Consider the following 13300-nt stretch of genomic DNA (forward strand, 5'->3'; position numbering starts at 1 on the left):
TATATTTTACTTAATGCATTTTGTTAGCTTATTGGGAGTAATACATAATTTAATATAAAAGTATTGAGAATCATTGTCTTCAAATATTTTTTTAAAAATTTAAAATAATAATTACAATCATAATGTTTACAGAAATGTATTGGGTACTCACTATGGTTTTTTTTTTTTTTTTTTTACTTTTATTTTTTAAATTTCTTTTCAGTGTAACAGAATTCATTGTTTATGCACCACACCCAGAGCTCCATGCATACATGCCCTCCATAATACCCACCACCAGGATCCCCCAACCTCCCACCCCCCGCCCCTTCATAACCCTCAGTTTGTTTCTCAGAGTCCGTAGTCTCTCATGGTTCATCTCCCCCTCCAATTTCCCTCAACTCCCTTCTCCTCTCTATCTCCCCATGTCCTTCGTGTTATTTCTTATGCTCCACAAGTAAGTGAAACCATATGATAATTGACTCTCTCTGCTTGACTTATTTCACTCAGCAATAATCTCTTCCAGTCCCGTCCATGTTGATACAAAGTTGGGTATTCATTCTTTCTGATGGAGGCCTAATACTCCATCGTGTATATGGACCACATCTTCCTTATCCATCGTCCATTGAAGGGCGTCTTGGTTCTTTCCACAGTTTGGTGACCGTGGCCATTGCTGTTAAAAACATTGGGGTACAGATGGCCCTTCTTTTCACTACATCTGTATCTTTGGGTAAGTACCCAGTAGTGCAATTGAAGGGCCATAGGGAAGCTCTATTTTTAATTTCTTGAGGAATCTCCACACTGTTCTCCAAATTGGTTGTACCAACTTGCATTCCCACCAACAGTGTAAGAGAGTTACCCTTTCTCCACATCCTCTCCAACACACGTTGTTTCCTGTCTTGCTAATTTTGGCCCTTCTAACTAGTGTAAGGTGGTATCTCAATGTGGTTTTAATTTGAATCTCCCTGATGGCTAGTGATGATGAACATTTTTTCATGTGTCTGATAGCCATTTGTATGTTTTCATTGGAGAAGTGTCTGTTCATGTCTTCTGCCCATTTTTTGACATGATTATCTGTTTTGTGTGTGTTGAATTTGAGAAGTTCTTTATAGATCCTGGATATCAGCCTTTTGTCTGTACTGTCATTTGCAAATATCTTCTCCCATTCCATGGGTTGCCTCTTTGTTTTGTTGACTGTTTCCTTTGCTGTGCAGAAGCTTTTGATCTTGATGAAGTCCCAAAAGTTCATTTTTGCTTTTGTTTCCTTTGCCTTTGGAGACATATCTTGAAAGAAGTTGCTGTGGCTGAAATCGAAGAGGTTACTGCCTATGTTCTTTTTGATTCTGATGGATTCTTGTCTCACGTTGAGGTCTTTTATCCTTTGTGAGTTTATCTTTGTGTATAGTGTAAGAGAATGGTCGAGTTTCATTCTTCTACATATAGCTGTCCAATTTCCCCAGCACCATTTATTGAAAAGACTGTCTTTTTTCCACTGTATATTTTTTTCCTGTTTTGTCAAAGACTATTTGATCATAGAGTTGATAAGTCATCTCTGCACTCAATGTGGGATTCAAATTTACAGCCCCAAGATCAAGAGTTGCATGCTCCACCAACTGAGCTAGCCAGGTGCCCCTGAAAATTTTTCCTTTTAGTAGCAATGTTTGATCCATTTACATGTGATGTAATTATTTTTATAGTTGTATGTGTGTATGTATTTATTTTTTAAATTTTATTTATTTTATAAAGAGAGAGATAGCATGAGAAGGAACACAAGCAGGGAGAAGCAGACCCCCCATTGAGCAGGGAGCCTGATGTGGGACTTGATCACAGGACATGACCTGAGCCACCCGGGTACCCTATAGTTGTATATTTAAACTTACCTTCTTATTATTTGTTTTCATTTTGTTCCATTTGTTCTTTGTTTCTTCTTTCCTATCTTTTGGATTAAGCCAGTACTTATTTCATATTTTATCTTCTAAGTTCTACTGGATTTTTAGCTGTATATATGTTTTTTAACTTTTGCAGTGGTTTCTCTAGAGATTAAACATGTATTCTTAATTTCTCATAGTCTACCTTGAATTCATGAATATTGTAAAAACTTTTACTCTCCTTCATCTTTGGTGCTATTTTGTCATATTTTACTTTTACATACATTATAAGTCTATAGTACAGAATTATTATTTTGCAGTTCTAGAGTTTCTATTTTTTCAATTTTTTCTTGAAATAACCCACATATTCAGCCATTGTATTCATTTTTTTCCTGTAACTTATCTAACGTATTTATAACACCTAATTTAAATTTCTTAACTGTTAATTCCAACAACTAGTTTGTGAATCTGTCCCTACTGACTGTGATTTTCCTGACTTTTGGTTATATGTTCCTGCTCTTTCCATGTTTCATAATCTTTTGCTGTGGAGGTGAAAGTGTAGTATTTGTCTGTTTCCTGGAGCAGGCACGCCAACTCCTCTGTCTCGCAGATAGAGTGCAGGGCTAGTTGGTCAGACTCTTCCTTGAGTCTGGTTGGCCTGCAGCCTTAATGAGATCGAGTTTACAACCTTAATGAGATCGAGTCCACCATGACTCCTGCCCTGTACCTGGTCAGTAGTTGACTTGGGGGGAGATTGGATTGCAGTTCAGATATTTTTGGTTCATTTTGGATTTAACTCCTCAGGGCCCCCAAATCCAATCTCCTTGTTCACGATGAAGCTGAATGGGACTAAGGGGTTTGTCTTTCCTCACCTGCCCTTTCTTGATGACTCCTTCCTTGGCAAAATTTTTGACGGGGGCAGCATTGCGGAGCTGAGTAATTTACTATTGCATTTGGAGCTCTTCCAGATGGTAGCCCATCCTGCCAGCCCACACAGTCTGTAGTAACTCTGTATTTTGTCAGTGTGGTTGAACTGAGAATATTTCCCAAAACTTCCCTCCCTGCACTTCTGGGTCAGCTTAGACCACAAGAAACATTTTGCACAAGGCTTGAAAGATGGGAGGTAAACTGCCGCTGTATTGTTCTGCATTCTGGGGCTCAGCAGGGGCACCAGGAAGGTTCACTCCCTTGGTGTGGGACATTTGACCCCAGCTCCTCTAGGTCCCATGAACTCCCTTTTCATCTTTGAGTTGTGGGTCAATTGCACAAGGCAAAGGTTATTGGCTTTTCCTATCGATAATTCACAGGATTAAGCTTGGAAAGTGTGAGCAGCAGATGTGGGTTCTAGTTTGTCCCCATAAATCCTGGTACATCCTACAATTCCAATTTGTCCTGACCTTCCATCCGCATTCATTTTTCCTTTCTGAAGGCTAGTCTAGCTGGCCTCTAGTGATTCGGGGCTTAATACTAGTTACAATGGCAACACCCTGTGTGGACCGTTTGCTTGCTGCCCATCTTGCATGAGGTCAAACCCATGAGATAAATCCCTGATTTTGTACCACAGGTGGTAGCTCTGTTTCTCTGATTGACCCTGACCCTGATTGAAGAACTGACTGAGTCCAGTTCTTCCTCCTTCTTGGAAAATCTCTCCCCTCCTGGAATGCCCCAGGTACCCAGACCAGCTCCCCATCCCTTCTCAGGTAGGGAAGCTACTTGGCCTTCTGTGTACGTGTGACAGGTTGTTTCTTTCTGGAATTCAGTTCATCAAGGTTTCCTTGAATCCTTCCCACTGCTAGACTCCTAGAAAAGTGTGATCTTAATTTTCATCCCAGTTTTTCTTGTCATTACCACAGGATCAAGTCCTATACATCCTTTTAAATTATAAACAGTGGCAAAACTGGAAAGTGTCCTCGGAGGGTGGGTGTGGGATTTCTCACCCCCCTTTCTGCTTTCTGGGCCTGGGAACAGACATTATGACAGGTGCTACAGCAGCTGCCCTAGACTTGGTGACCGAGACCACTCCCGGCGGTGCACAGGGCAGAGTGGAAGGTTTAAAGGGCTTGCTGTACTAGCTCTGGACTGCTGATTGCCAGAATTGTGATGCGGGAAGCTAAGACCTTGAGTGTTTAAGCCAGTGATACTTTTTATTTTCTCATTCATGCAGCCAAACTTGTTTCTGAGGCTATCGGCAGCTACTGGGATTTTGCAGGGCTATGCGGAGTGGGTAGCAGAGAGGAGAAGGATAGAAGCCGGGAGCAAGCCAGGACACTACAGAAGACACGTTGGGAAGGTGTGCTAAGGTTGGCTTTTGGCTGTGGCAGGGGGGACTTGGAGGTGTGTTGAGGAGAGGGTTTGCAGGCAGAGAATGTAAACTATTTTTCAGCTTTGCTCTATGTAGCGACTTCCCTTTTGCTACTTCCTGTAGAGTTCTCCTGTCTGGATCTATGTTTCTTTCCAAAGCTGTGAGCAATTGGACTTGGATGACTTTGGATGCAGCCCTGTGTTGAGATGGGCTCAGTTTTATTTGGGTTCCAGCAAATTATTTGAAGAGAGCCCTAGGACTGGGAATGGTTAGGTTATTGTGTGTCCCCTGGGGAGGGGTGGTTCAACAGCCTTAGAGACATAGAATGTCCATTCTGGAAGGGTCTTGGGCAACTATCCTTCCACATTCCTCTGTTGCAGATAAAGGCAATATGTGCCTTGGTTGAGACTTGCTCTCACTGGCCATTTTCTCCATTGGATCAGATTTTTTAATGGTGAGATTTCCCACCTAGGTTTTTTGGTCCTAATGGGGGGACACATCTCCTCTTCGCCTAGCTAGGAGTTGACAATCAAGAGTTCAATCTTATCTGTATCTAGGTTTCCCAAATGGGGATTTAGCATGTGAAGGTGATGAGTAAAACTTTGATCATTTCTATAATCTTCATTGAATGAATGAAATAGAGGGGAAATCCTTTGGCCAACCCAGAAGAGGAAACTGAGTCTCATGGAGGGGAAGTGACTCAACCAAAAGCCTATAGCTAATAGGGACTGAGCTGGCTTTAGAGCCTGTATCTCATAGCTCATCGACCAGAGCACTTCCTGCTCTCCTCTGACTTGGGGGTAACAGTGTAATGGAATTAACATGAGCTTAGATGCCAGATAGACTGGCTTTTTAAAAGATTTTATTTATTTATTTGTTAGAGAGAGAGAGTGCGTGAGCACAGGCAGATAGAGTGGTAGGCAGATGCAGAGGGAGAGTCAGGCTCCTTGCCAATCAGGGAGCCCGATGTGGGACCTGAGCTGAAGGCAGCCGCTTAACCTACTGAGCCACCCAGGCATCCCTAGACTGGCTTTTTATCCTGGCTTCCTTATAAGTTATTGTTGAACTTCCTTCCAACCCTGTGGCAGCAGAGAACAGGATATCATTGCAGCAGCAGCATCACCCTGAGCAGAAAAACAAACTCCACATACATGTCCCAGTCCTGGGTTTTCCTTCATGTACTGATGGTCCCAGGCAGAATAGATGAGGCAACATGAATTCATAAAAATGCTTTATCTATCTAAATGCTTTAACAGTCCTTCTACTTCTCAATGGAAGGATCCCTACTTCCTCCCCTCTGTCTGCCTGGGAATATTTGGCAATGCCTGGAGACAATTTGGGTTATCACAGCTCATGGTAGGGATGGGAGTGGGAGGGGGAGGAGTGTGGCGAGGGATTGGAGACATTACTGGCATCTAGTGGATAGAAGCCAGGGATGCTGCTAAACTTCCTACAGGGCATGACAGCCCCCACTGACCGCAATGGAGTATTACCCAGGTTCCATTAACACCACCCTGGTAACCTAACCGTGACCAAAGCAGTGGGAGCTTGATCAGGCCCGTGGTACCCAAGAAGTACCAAGTGTGCGGGCTCAGTTCGAGCCCTTTCATCGACATCCTACGTTCGTCTTTGTCGGATTTCATGCTTTGTGGACATCCTTCCCCCAGCTCCCCCAGCTCCCCCATTCCCAAGCACAGAACTAGGAAGACCAGAGCTTTCCAAAGGGTTCCGTGCACATGAATCACCCAGGGATATTGTAACATGTGCATTCGGAGTAGGTGAGTCTGGGATGGCATCCGAGATTCTGCATTTCTAACAAGCTCCCGGGGAGTGATGCCCAAGCTGCTGGTCCACAGGCCAGACTTTGAGTGTCAGGGAATAGGACCACATGTTGCTCTTTCCCTAATTACTATTTACTTCTTGCATGTGGTTTCCACATTAGATCATGAACATGCCGGGGGCGGCGTGTTTTGTAGCTGGGAGACCCTGGAGAGGGGGCTGCCGCGTTCAGTCTCAGCTGTGGACCCTCTCCTCCACTGGCCGCGATCCAACTTGGCTGGCTTCTTCGAGAGACTGGAAGGCTGTAACGAAAAGCTCAGGAGGTTTGATGCATTAACGCCGGCAGGCTCGTCTTACTGATGGTGGCCGTTTGCCCTCATACCTTCTCTGGATAGACTAACTTAACATATTTCACTCCCACTAACTAAACCCACTACAGTTTCCTCCTAAAATAAAACTTGTTGTAATTTTCATGTATAGTACTCAGCACATACCAATATCTGTAACACTCGCTGTATCTCTGTTAAAAAAAAGTCCATTGCCCTACCCTGAGCTCCTGATCAGTATTCCCTCTTAAGCAGCAGCAGCGAGGTACCCAGCCCTCTGAGCTCCACTTTCTGCACGTGCAAGATGGAGCTAATTTTTTCTACTTTGCAGGAAGAGTGGGGTAGACATTACCCAAGACAGTGCCAGCTTCGTCTTCCTATCTTCCACGTCTTCTATATTTTGAATCTCTCTCCCCACCGCTTCTCTCTCTCTCTCTCTCTCTCCCCCGTCTTTCTCCTTTCTTCCTTTTCTCTCTTCTTCCCTCCATTCTTTCTTTCTTTTTGTTTTCCCGAGTGTTTTTTTTTTTTCTCATCTTGCTGATGTTTTTCATGGCTTGTCCTTAACCCACTTTCTGCTGCTTTGAGATGGAGAGGGCAAAGTCTCCTTGCCATCCTCTTAGGTGAGCTACTGGGAGGGCAGGGTGTGCTTTCTCTTCATCCTGCTAGGGTGCTAGAGTTGATGACTGCGGAAACCAGGCTGAAACACAGTGCCACCCTGGAAAGGCACAGCTCGGTTCCTGGCTGGGGTCCTTTCAGATGTCCTGACTGGAGTTCCCCACCTCCCCAGCCAGCCAGGGGTGCAGCCCTCAGTCATGGACTTCTACACGCTTTACTCGCTTCATCCAAGACATGTTCTCAGACGCCATTCCAAGCCTTTCTTATACTGTGGATGTGGCCAGGGGACCTGACTTCTCTTTTCCTGGCTCTTTCCAATGTCGGGTTATCTGACTTAAAAAAAAAAAAATCTGCCTGTTTTATTTCAAATTTGGTTCGTTTTCACTTTGTGAGCTCCTGTTCTTTTCCATGAATGTTATCTCTTTGAGGAATATAAACTTACATATTTTCTAGTTTTTATCAGGTTACTCTGCTGTTTTTCTTTTGTCTGACGTGAACACTTCTCCCGATTAAATTTATTATGTTAGTTTTTATATTCTTCACTGTTTTGGAATTTGGATTTGTGGGCTCATCTTTTTTTTTTTTCTTCCTTTTAGTTTTCCAGAAAAAACACCTAGTTCTCTCTGGCCTAATTCATAGCTACATCGCTAGACCTTCCCCCACTTTCTACAGCAGTTGGAGCCACCACATGGGGGGTATTTCGAAGCCTACCCTGGTTAGGCGGAGGACTGGTTTCCAGTGAGTGGACTTCCAGAAACCTCCATGTAATCTACTTCAATATACTGTTGAAGGTGTTTCTAATTTTTCCCACCATTTCTGGTACAAGTTCTCCTATTTTAAAATTTGATAGCTCTCTTCATAATAGTTTGTCTTCTAGGTTGCACGTGGTTTTTAACTGTGAACAGAAGTGTGTGTGTGTGTGTGTGTGTGTGTGTGCACACGCACGCATGTTTGTGACAGGCTCATCTGGAATGGAAGGTTTTCTCTTTCTCCTTGGAGGCCCAGTTCAAAGGCCAGGTCTTGCCTGTTCCTTCTGACCTCTCAACTTTCTCTACTCAAACAAGCTAATATGTGCTGTAGCCCCTGGCAGTGGCAAGATAGTTTTTTCAGTCACTGTCTGAGCTTAAATCAAAGAGCTTGCTTCCCATCTCTGGTCTTAAATGGGGCATATTTGGTTCTCAGTATGCCGGGTAACCAAACTCTTTCTTGACGAACTCTGCCTCCTTCCAGACCTATAGGCAAGTAGCATCAAACTTCAGCCCATTTAATGTTTTATTTTGGGGGGTTTGGTCCACGGACATATTTATCCTGTTTTCAATGAGGATATATTATCTTTAATTTTTTCCTTTTATATATTATTTGTTATTGCTTTGAGTTTGGAGTCAGAGCATGAGGCTTAATGTAGGTCCTTGAATGGTGTCTCGTCTGGGTTCTGTACAAACAACGGAGGGGAAGGGCACTTGGGGGCTCAGTGGGTTAACCGTCTGCCTTCAGCTCAGGTCATGATCTCGGGGTCCTGCGATCAAGCCCCTCATGGGGCTCCATGCTCGGTGGGGAGTCCGCTTTTCCCTCTGCCTCCTCCCCTTCCCCCAACACTTGTGTGCAAGTGTGCCCCCTCTGTCTCTCTCTCAAATAAATACATAAAATCTTTAAAAAAATGACAAAACAGAGGGGAGTGCTCCCCAGATGGCTGCTTGACCACAAGAAACAATGTCCTAATTTAGCCATACATGCCAGGGTGGCAAGAGAGGAATGACAGATGCACCACTGGGCAGGGATTCAAGAATCCTGGGTCTTGTTTCCTTTAGTATCCTCTATGTATTAACTTGCTGTGTGACTTTGGACAAGTGATTCAACCGCTCTGGGCCTCAGTGCCCTCCCTTGAACAACAGTGATGTTGGACTACTTAACCTCCACAGTCTAGAGTTACAGGAGTCTACAGGGGGATTGTTTCAAACAATGTTCTCTGTTGCACTTAGAAGGACTGCTGAAACTATTTGTTTAGTTCAGGCAAATGGTAAATGTGTCCGCCACTCTAATGAAATGAGTACATTTTTGCTCTAAATGTCATGGATGTTTATTATCAGATTAAACTACAGCAGGCCTAATTTTAGCTCTTCCAATTCAAGTGGAGCAGTGAAGATTAAATGTTAGGCATAATTAAAGATGCAGATGTAGTTATATTGAATTATAAACCTCATTAAGCACAACGTCCCAGGAAGGCCCCTGAGACCAGCTACAAAGGACTTCCAGTTGCAATGCTGCGGTTATTAAAATATTGTAAATCTCACTCCAAAAATATTATGACTTGTGTGGAGGGTTTTTTTTTTTTTTTTTTTAACATGGCTGGGGTTGGTTCTGTGGGTAATTTATTTGCTCTGTTTGCACAAGGTTGGGAAGGGAGACTTTTCCCTGACCCTCTCCAAAGAAAGCCTCCCTGGAGCAAGGTGCTGTCCCCTCCCCCCCACAGTGGGTTCTGTTCTCCTGGGCCAGTGGTGGGGAAAGGCAACCTCAAGGTCAGTCAGTCAGAGTCTGTCACAGAAGTTGGTAGCAAGGGAAGCTGGGGGAGAGGGCAGAGGTTTTCTCAGGACTGGAAGGCCACGGTTTTTACGTAGAGAGAGAAAGCTTTTCTTAGTGACATTTCCATTTTTACCCCTTTGTGTAAAGATAACGTTGTCATTTTGCAGATTCATATACTACTGGAATAGGATAAAGAGTAAAAAATCCAACCACTCCAAGATAATGGCTGTTAATATTGTGATGCATCTCTCTCTCCAGAGTTCACAGAAATAACAGATCATAGCTTAAAAGCTGTTTTTCTGTTTTTAAAAATGTAACATGCAGTGGATGTGTTTCCTTGTCAATACATATTGATATACATGACCTTTTCTCTTTTTTTATAGGTTTTATTTATTTATTTGAGATCAAAGAGAGAGAGTGCGAGTGGGGGGGCATTGGGCAGAGGGAGAGGGAGAAGCAGACTCCCCGCTGAGCAGGGATTCCTGAGGCAAGGCTCCATCCCCAAATTCGATCCCAGGACCCCGAGATCTCGACCTGAGCAGAAGGCAGATGCTTAGCTGACTGGGCCACCCAGGCACCCTCTCTAATAGCTAATGACATTGTAGCTAATGACATGTGGACTGGATTTTATTTATTTTTTTGCATAAACTTGACTGAGCATTCAGATTTTTTTTTTAAGTTGTTTTGTTTTTTTTAAAAACTACTGGAAACCAATGCTGTAAAGGATCCCCTGTTCCCACACCTTTGGATGTTTGTCTGATTAGCTCCTTGACAAGCTCCCAGAAAAGGATCAGGCGGTGTCAGTTATGTATCTGCGCAACAAAGCCACGTGACAGACCACCCCACACACCGTGGCCGCCGACAGTCGTTTACTTACCGTGTGAGTCTGAGGGCCGGCAGTGTGGTAGGTCTGTCTGAGCTGTTCCGGGCTCACTCACGTGTCCTTGGGTCCGCTGCAGGTGGGGTGATTGGGATGGCCTCAGCAGGGACGGCTGGGTGGCCCAGCTTTGTGCCATGGCCCAGATGTGTCCTCAGGGCAGAAGCAGAGGAGTAAGAGAAAACACAGTGACACTGGTCTACCAACATCCCGTCCATCAAAGCAAGTCACATGACTGAACTCACCATCAAGAGGTACAGATGAGAAGAGCTACACAGTTATGGTGTTTTTTTTTTTTTAAGATTTTATTTATTTGATGCACAGAGAGAGAGATCACAAGTAGGCAGAGAGGGAGGCAGAGAGAGGGGAGGAAACAGGCTCCCTGCTGAGCAGAGAGCCCGATGTGGGACTCGATCCCAGGACCCTGAGATCATGACCTGAGCCAAAGGCAGAGGCTGAACCCCCAAAGCCACCCAGGCGCCCCTACACAGTTATGTTTTAAAAAGCTTGGTTACAGGGTGGGATGTAGGCTGTGGGGGGGGGCACTTAGGAGATCCCTGTCCCATCAGCGGTCATAACACAGGCACATTTAACACATTGACACAAATTTGTAAACTGTCCAGCAGGAGGGACCAATTCATGCCGCCACCAACAAAGTGTGAGGATATCCTCTGTGTTTTCAGTTACTGGACTCTACTTCTGCTTCCACAGGCTCTCACTGCTAGAGCGGACTGATTCCTCTCCTCACTTCCCCACAGGCATTCCGGTCTTGTCTTCTTCCAGAAGAAGGATCCTCGTATCTTGAATGTTCTTTCTCCATCTACCCCACCATGTCCCACCACCATATATCCGAATGGTGTGCGATCATCAAGGTCCACCTTTGTCACCGCTGCGATTCCCGTGGATCCTGCCTTCCTCGGGACTTCTCTAGAGCAGGTAGGGTGACCAACGTGTCCCGGGTTGCCCAGGATTTTACTGGTTTCGAAACCAAGTCCTGTATCTCAGGTACACGCTCAGTGCTGGGAAGACCCAGACAGTCGGTCACCATAAGACAGGGGGTTGGCGAGCTTTAAAGGGTCAGATGGTGAGGATTTTAGGCTTTGTGGATCACGTGGTCTCTGTCACAACTCCTCGGCTTGGTCACGGCCGTTTGAAAGCAGCCATAGAGGATATGTAACAAATGGGTGTGGCTTTGTTCCAATAAAACTTTATCTACAAAAACAGGTGGTAAGCTGCTTTGTCCACGTACTGTGGTTTCTTGACACAGGCTTTAGAGCTTACCATTTGGAGTGCACAATTTCACCTTCTGTCCTGTTTTCCTCTTAGGTTGTTTCACGTGGGTTAGTCTTGCCTCCTTGGTTGGAATGTAAGTTCCTGATTTGACATCATGCTTAGTCACGTGACAGCTTTGTGACCTTGGGGGAAAGTTACTTAAATTCTTTGTGTCCTCATCTCTCAGATGGAGATAATAAAGGGACCGATCCCACGGGTATTTCTGAAGATTAAATTAGGTAATCTTTGTCGGACATCTGGCCCATAAGGAGTGTTCAGTCCGTGCTAGCTGCTGTCACCGTCACGACCACTGCGGTCATCATCAGCATCACCATCCCATGGGTCTTTTCCAGTAGCTAGCGTAGTTCTGGTTACAGAAGAGTCCCGATAAGCAGAATTCTAAAGGTGTTCAAGTGGGAAGGATCCTTAAAAACGTCTAATTCAACACTCATTTTAGAAGTGAGCATCATGGAGTTACGCTGTATGAAGGAGGGTTGGATGCTGTCAGTCGCCTCCGACCGTGCCCTTCCTCCGGTGTCGCCCCTCCGCATTTAGTGGTTGGTTACCTGCCAGCTGTGTGTGCCTAGAGACGAAATCCCAGCTTCCACGTCATGAGCACTCCGTCCTTGGAGAAGGCCAGATTTGTCTCATTGTCCATCTTCTGGTCTTATTCTGAGGATGTTTCCAACTATCTGGGCTGTGTAGGTGAGGCTCAGATAAGGGACCAGCCTGAGATGGTGGCTGGAAGGTTCAAAACAGGTGAAATCAAGCACAAGGAGTACACTGAAGACAGTGGTCAGAACTAAGCCGGGGGTACACAGGTGTCCGGGGTTGGCCTCCAGCTGGGGCCTGGCGTGTGCTGCGTGGGCAGACCCTTGGCTCCAGCGAGCCATGCAGGGTCCTGGACTACAGTCTTAGGGTGCGATGGGAGGAAGGGATGAACCCTTGGGAGATGCTGGTCCAGGGACCAGCATCTGGTCTGGACCCCAGTACCTGGTTCTTCCTCAAGCGTATCTCATCTCATCAGGACACTTCTGCCATCTTGGCACTGGCTCAGCTTTGATCTGGGAAAGTCCAGGCTGGGTCCCCTGCTGCCAACTTTTGCAGCAAGAGTGAGACTTCATGATCCTGCTGGCTCAGGTGCATTTCATTTCCCGGTAATTAAACAAGTGGAGATCAAAGCAGACAAATCTCCCCCATCTCTCAGCACAGGAGATGAAAGGTAAATATTTCCAGCAACAGTATTTCTCCTTCATTAAAAGTGAGATGTGAACTGTCTTCTCCTGACTTTGAAGAATACTGATAAGTTCAAGGTCACTCCAGAAAAGATATCTGGTCTCTGTACCTCTATTATTCCACATCAAATTTTATCTTACATATATTGGGCTAACTTAAGGGATTTCAGAGCCTAAATCATATCAAATTAGTCAGAAGACAAAGGAAAGTAAAAGATACCAAAACGTAATGGGTCAGTGCTGGAGAAGCCTACACATATGGCCGTGCCAAACGGAATTTCTCTTTGTTGGGCGGGTTTGAGGGCTTCCAAGGCCAGCATCTAAACTAGTTCCTGGAGTCCTATGTACAGGATCTCAGGCAGATGTCCAGTGCCCTCTCAGCGGGGCTTCTGAAGAGGTCATTTGGGACCTGCTATTTTCTTTGTAAGGAATGACTTCTCAGAGAACCCATCCCTAAGGCCATGAATCCGAGGGTGTTCTCATCAGATTCTCTTAGTGCAAAGAATGGATCTCGCTCAGATGAGCTCAGG

General features: G+C 45.1%; 1 long non-coding RNA gene across 1 annotated transcript in view; it reads left to right on the forward strand.

Moving 5' to 3' along the window:
- Nucleotides 1–13300, forward strand: part of LOC131830632 (uncharacterized) — a 155956-nt gene that overhangs the window by 113682 nt on the left and 28974 nt on the right. Inside the window, exon 3 of the long non-coding RNA XR_009353250.1 lies at nucleotides 11022–11199. This is a non-coding gene — a long non-coding RNA (uncharacterized LOC131830632). The remainder of the gene's footprint in view (nucleotides 1–11021; nucleotides 11200–13300) is intronic.

The sequence above is a fragment of the Mustela lutreola genome, chromosome 4 (assembly GCF_030435805.1).
Source record: "Mustela lutreola isolate mMusLut2 chromosome 4, mMusLut2.pri, whole genome shotgun sequence".
Taxonomy (NCBI): domain Eukaryota; kingdom Metazoa; phylum Chordata; class Mammalia; order Carnivora; family Mustelidae; genus Mustela; species Mustela lutreola.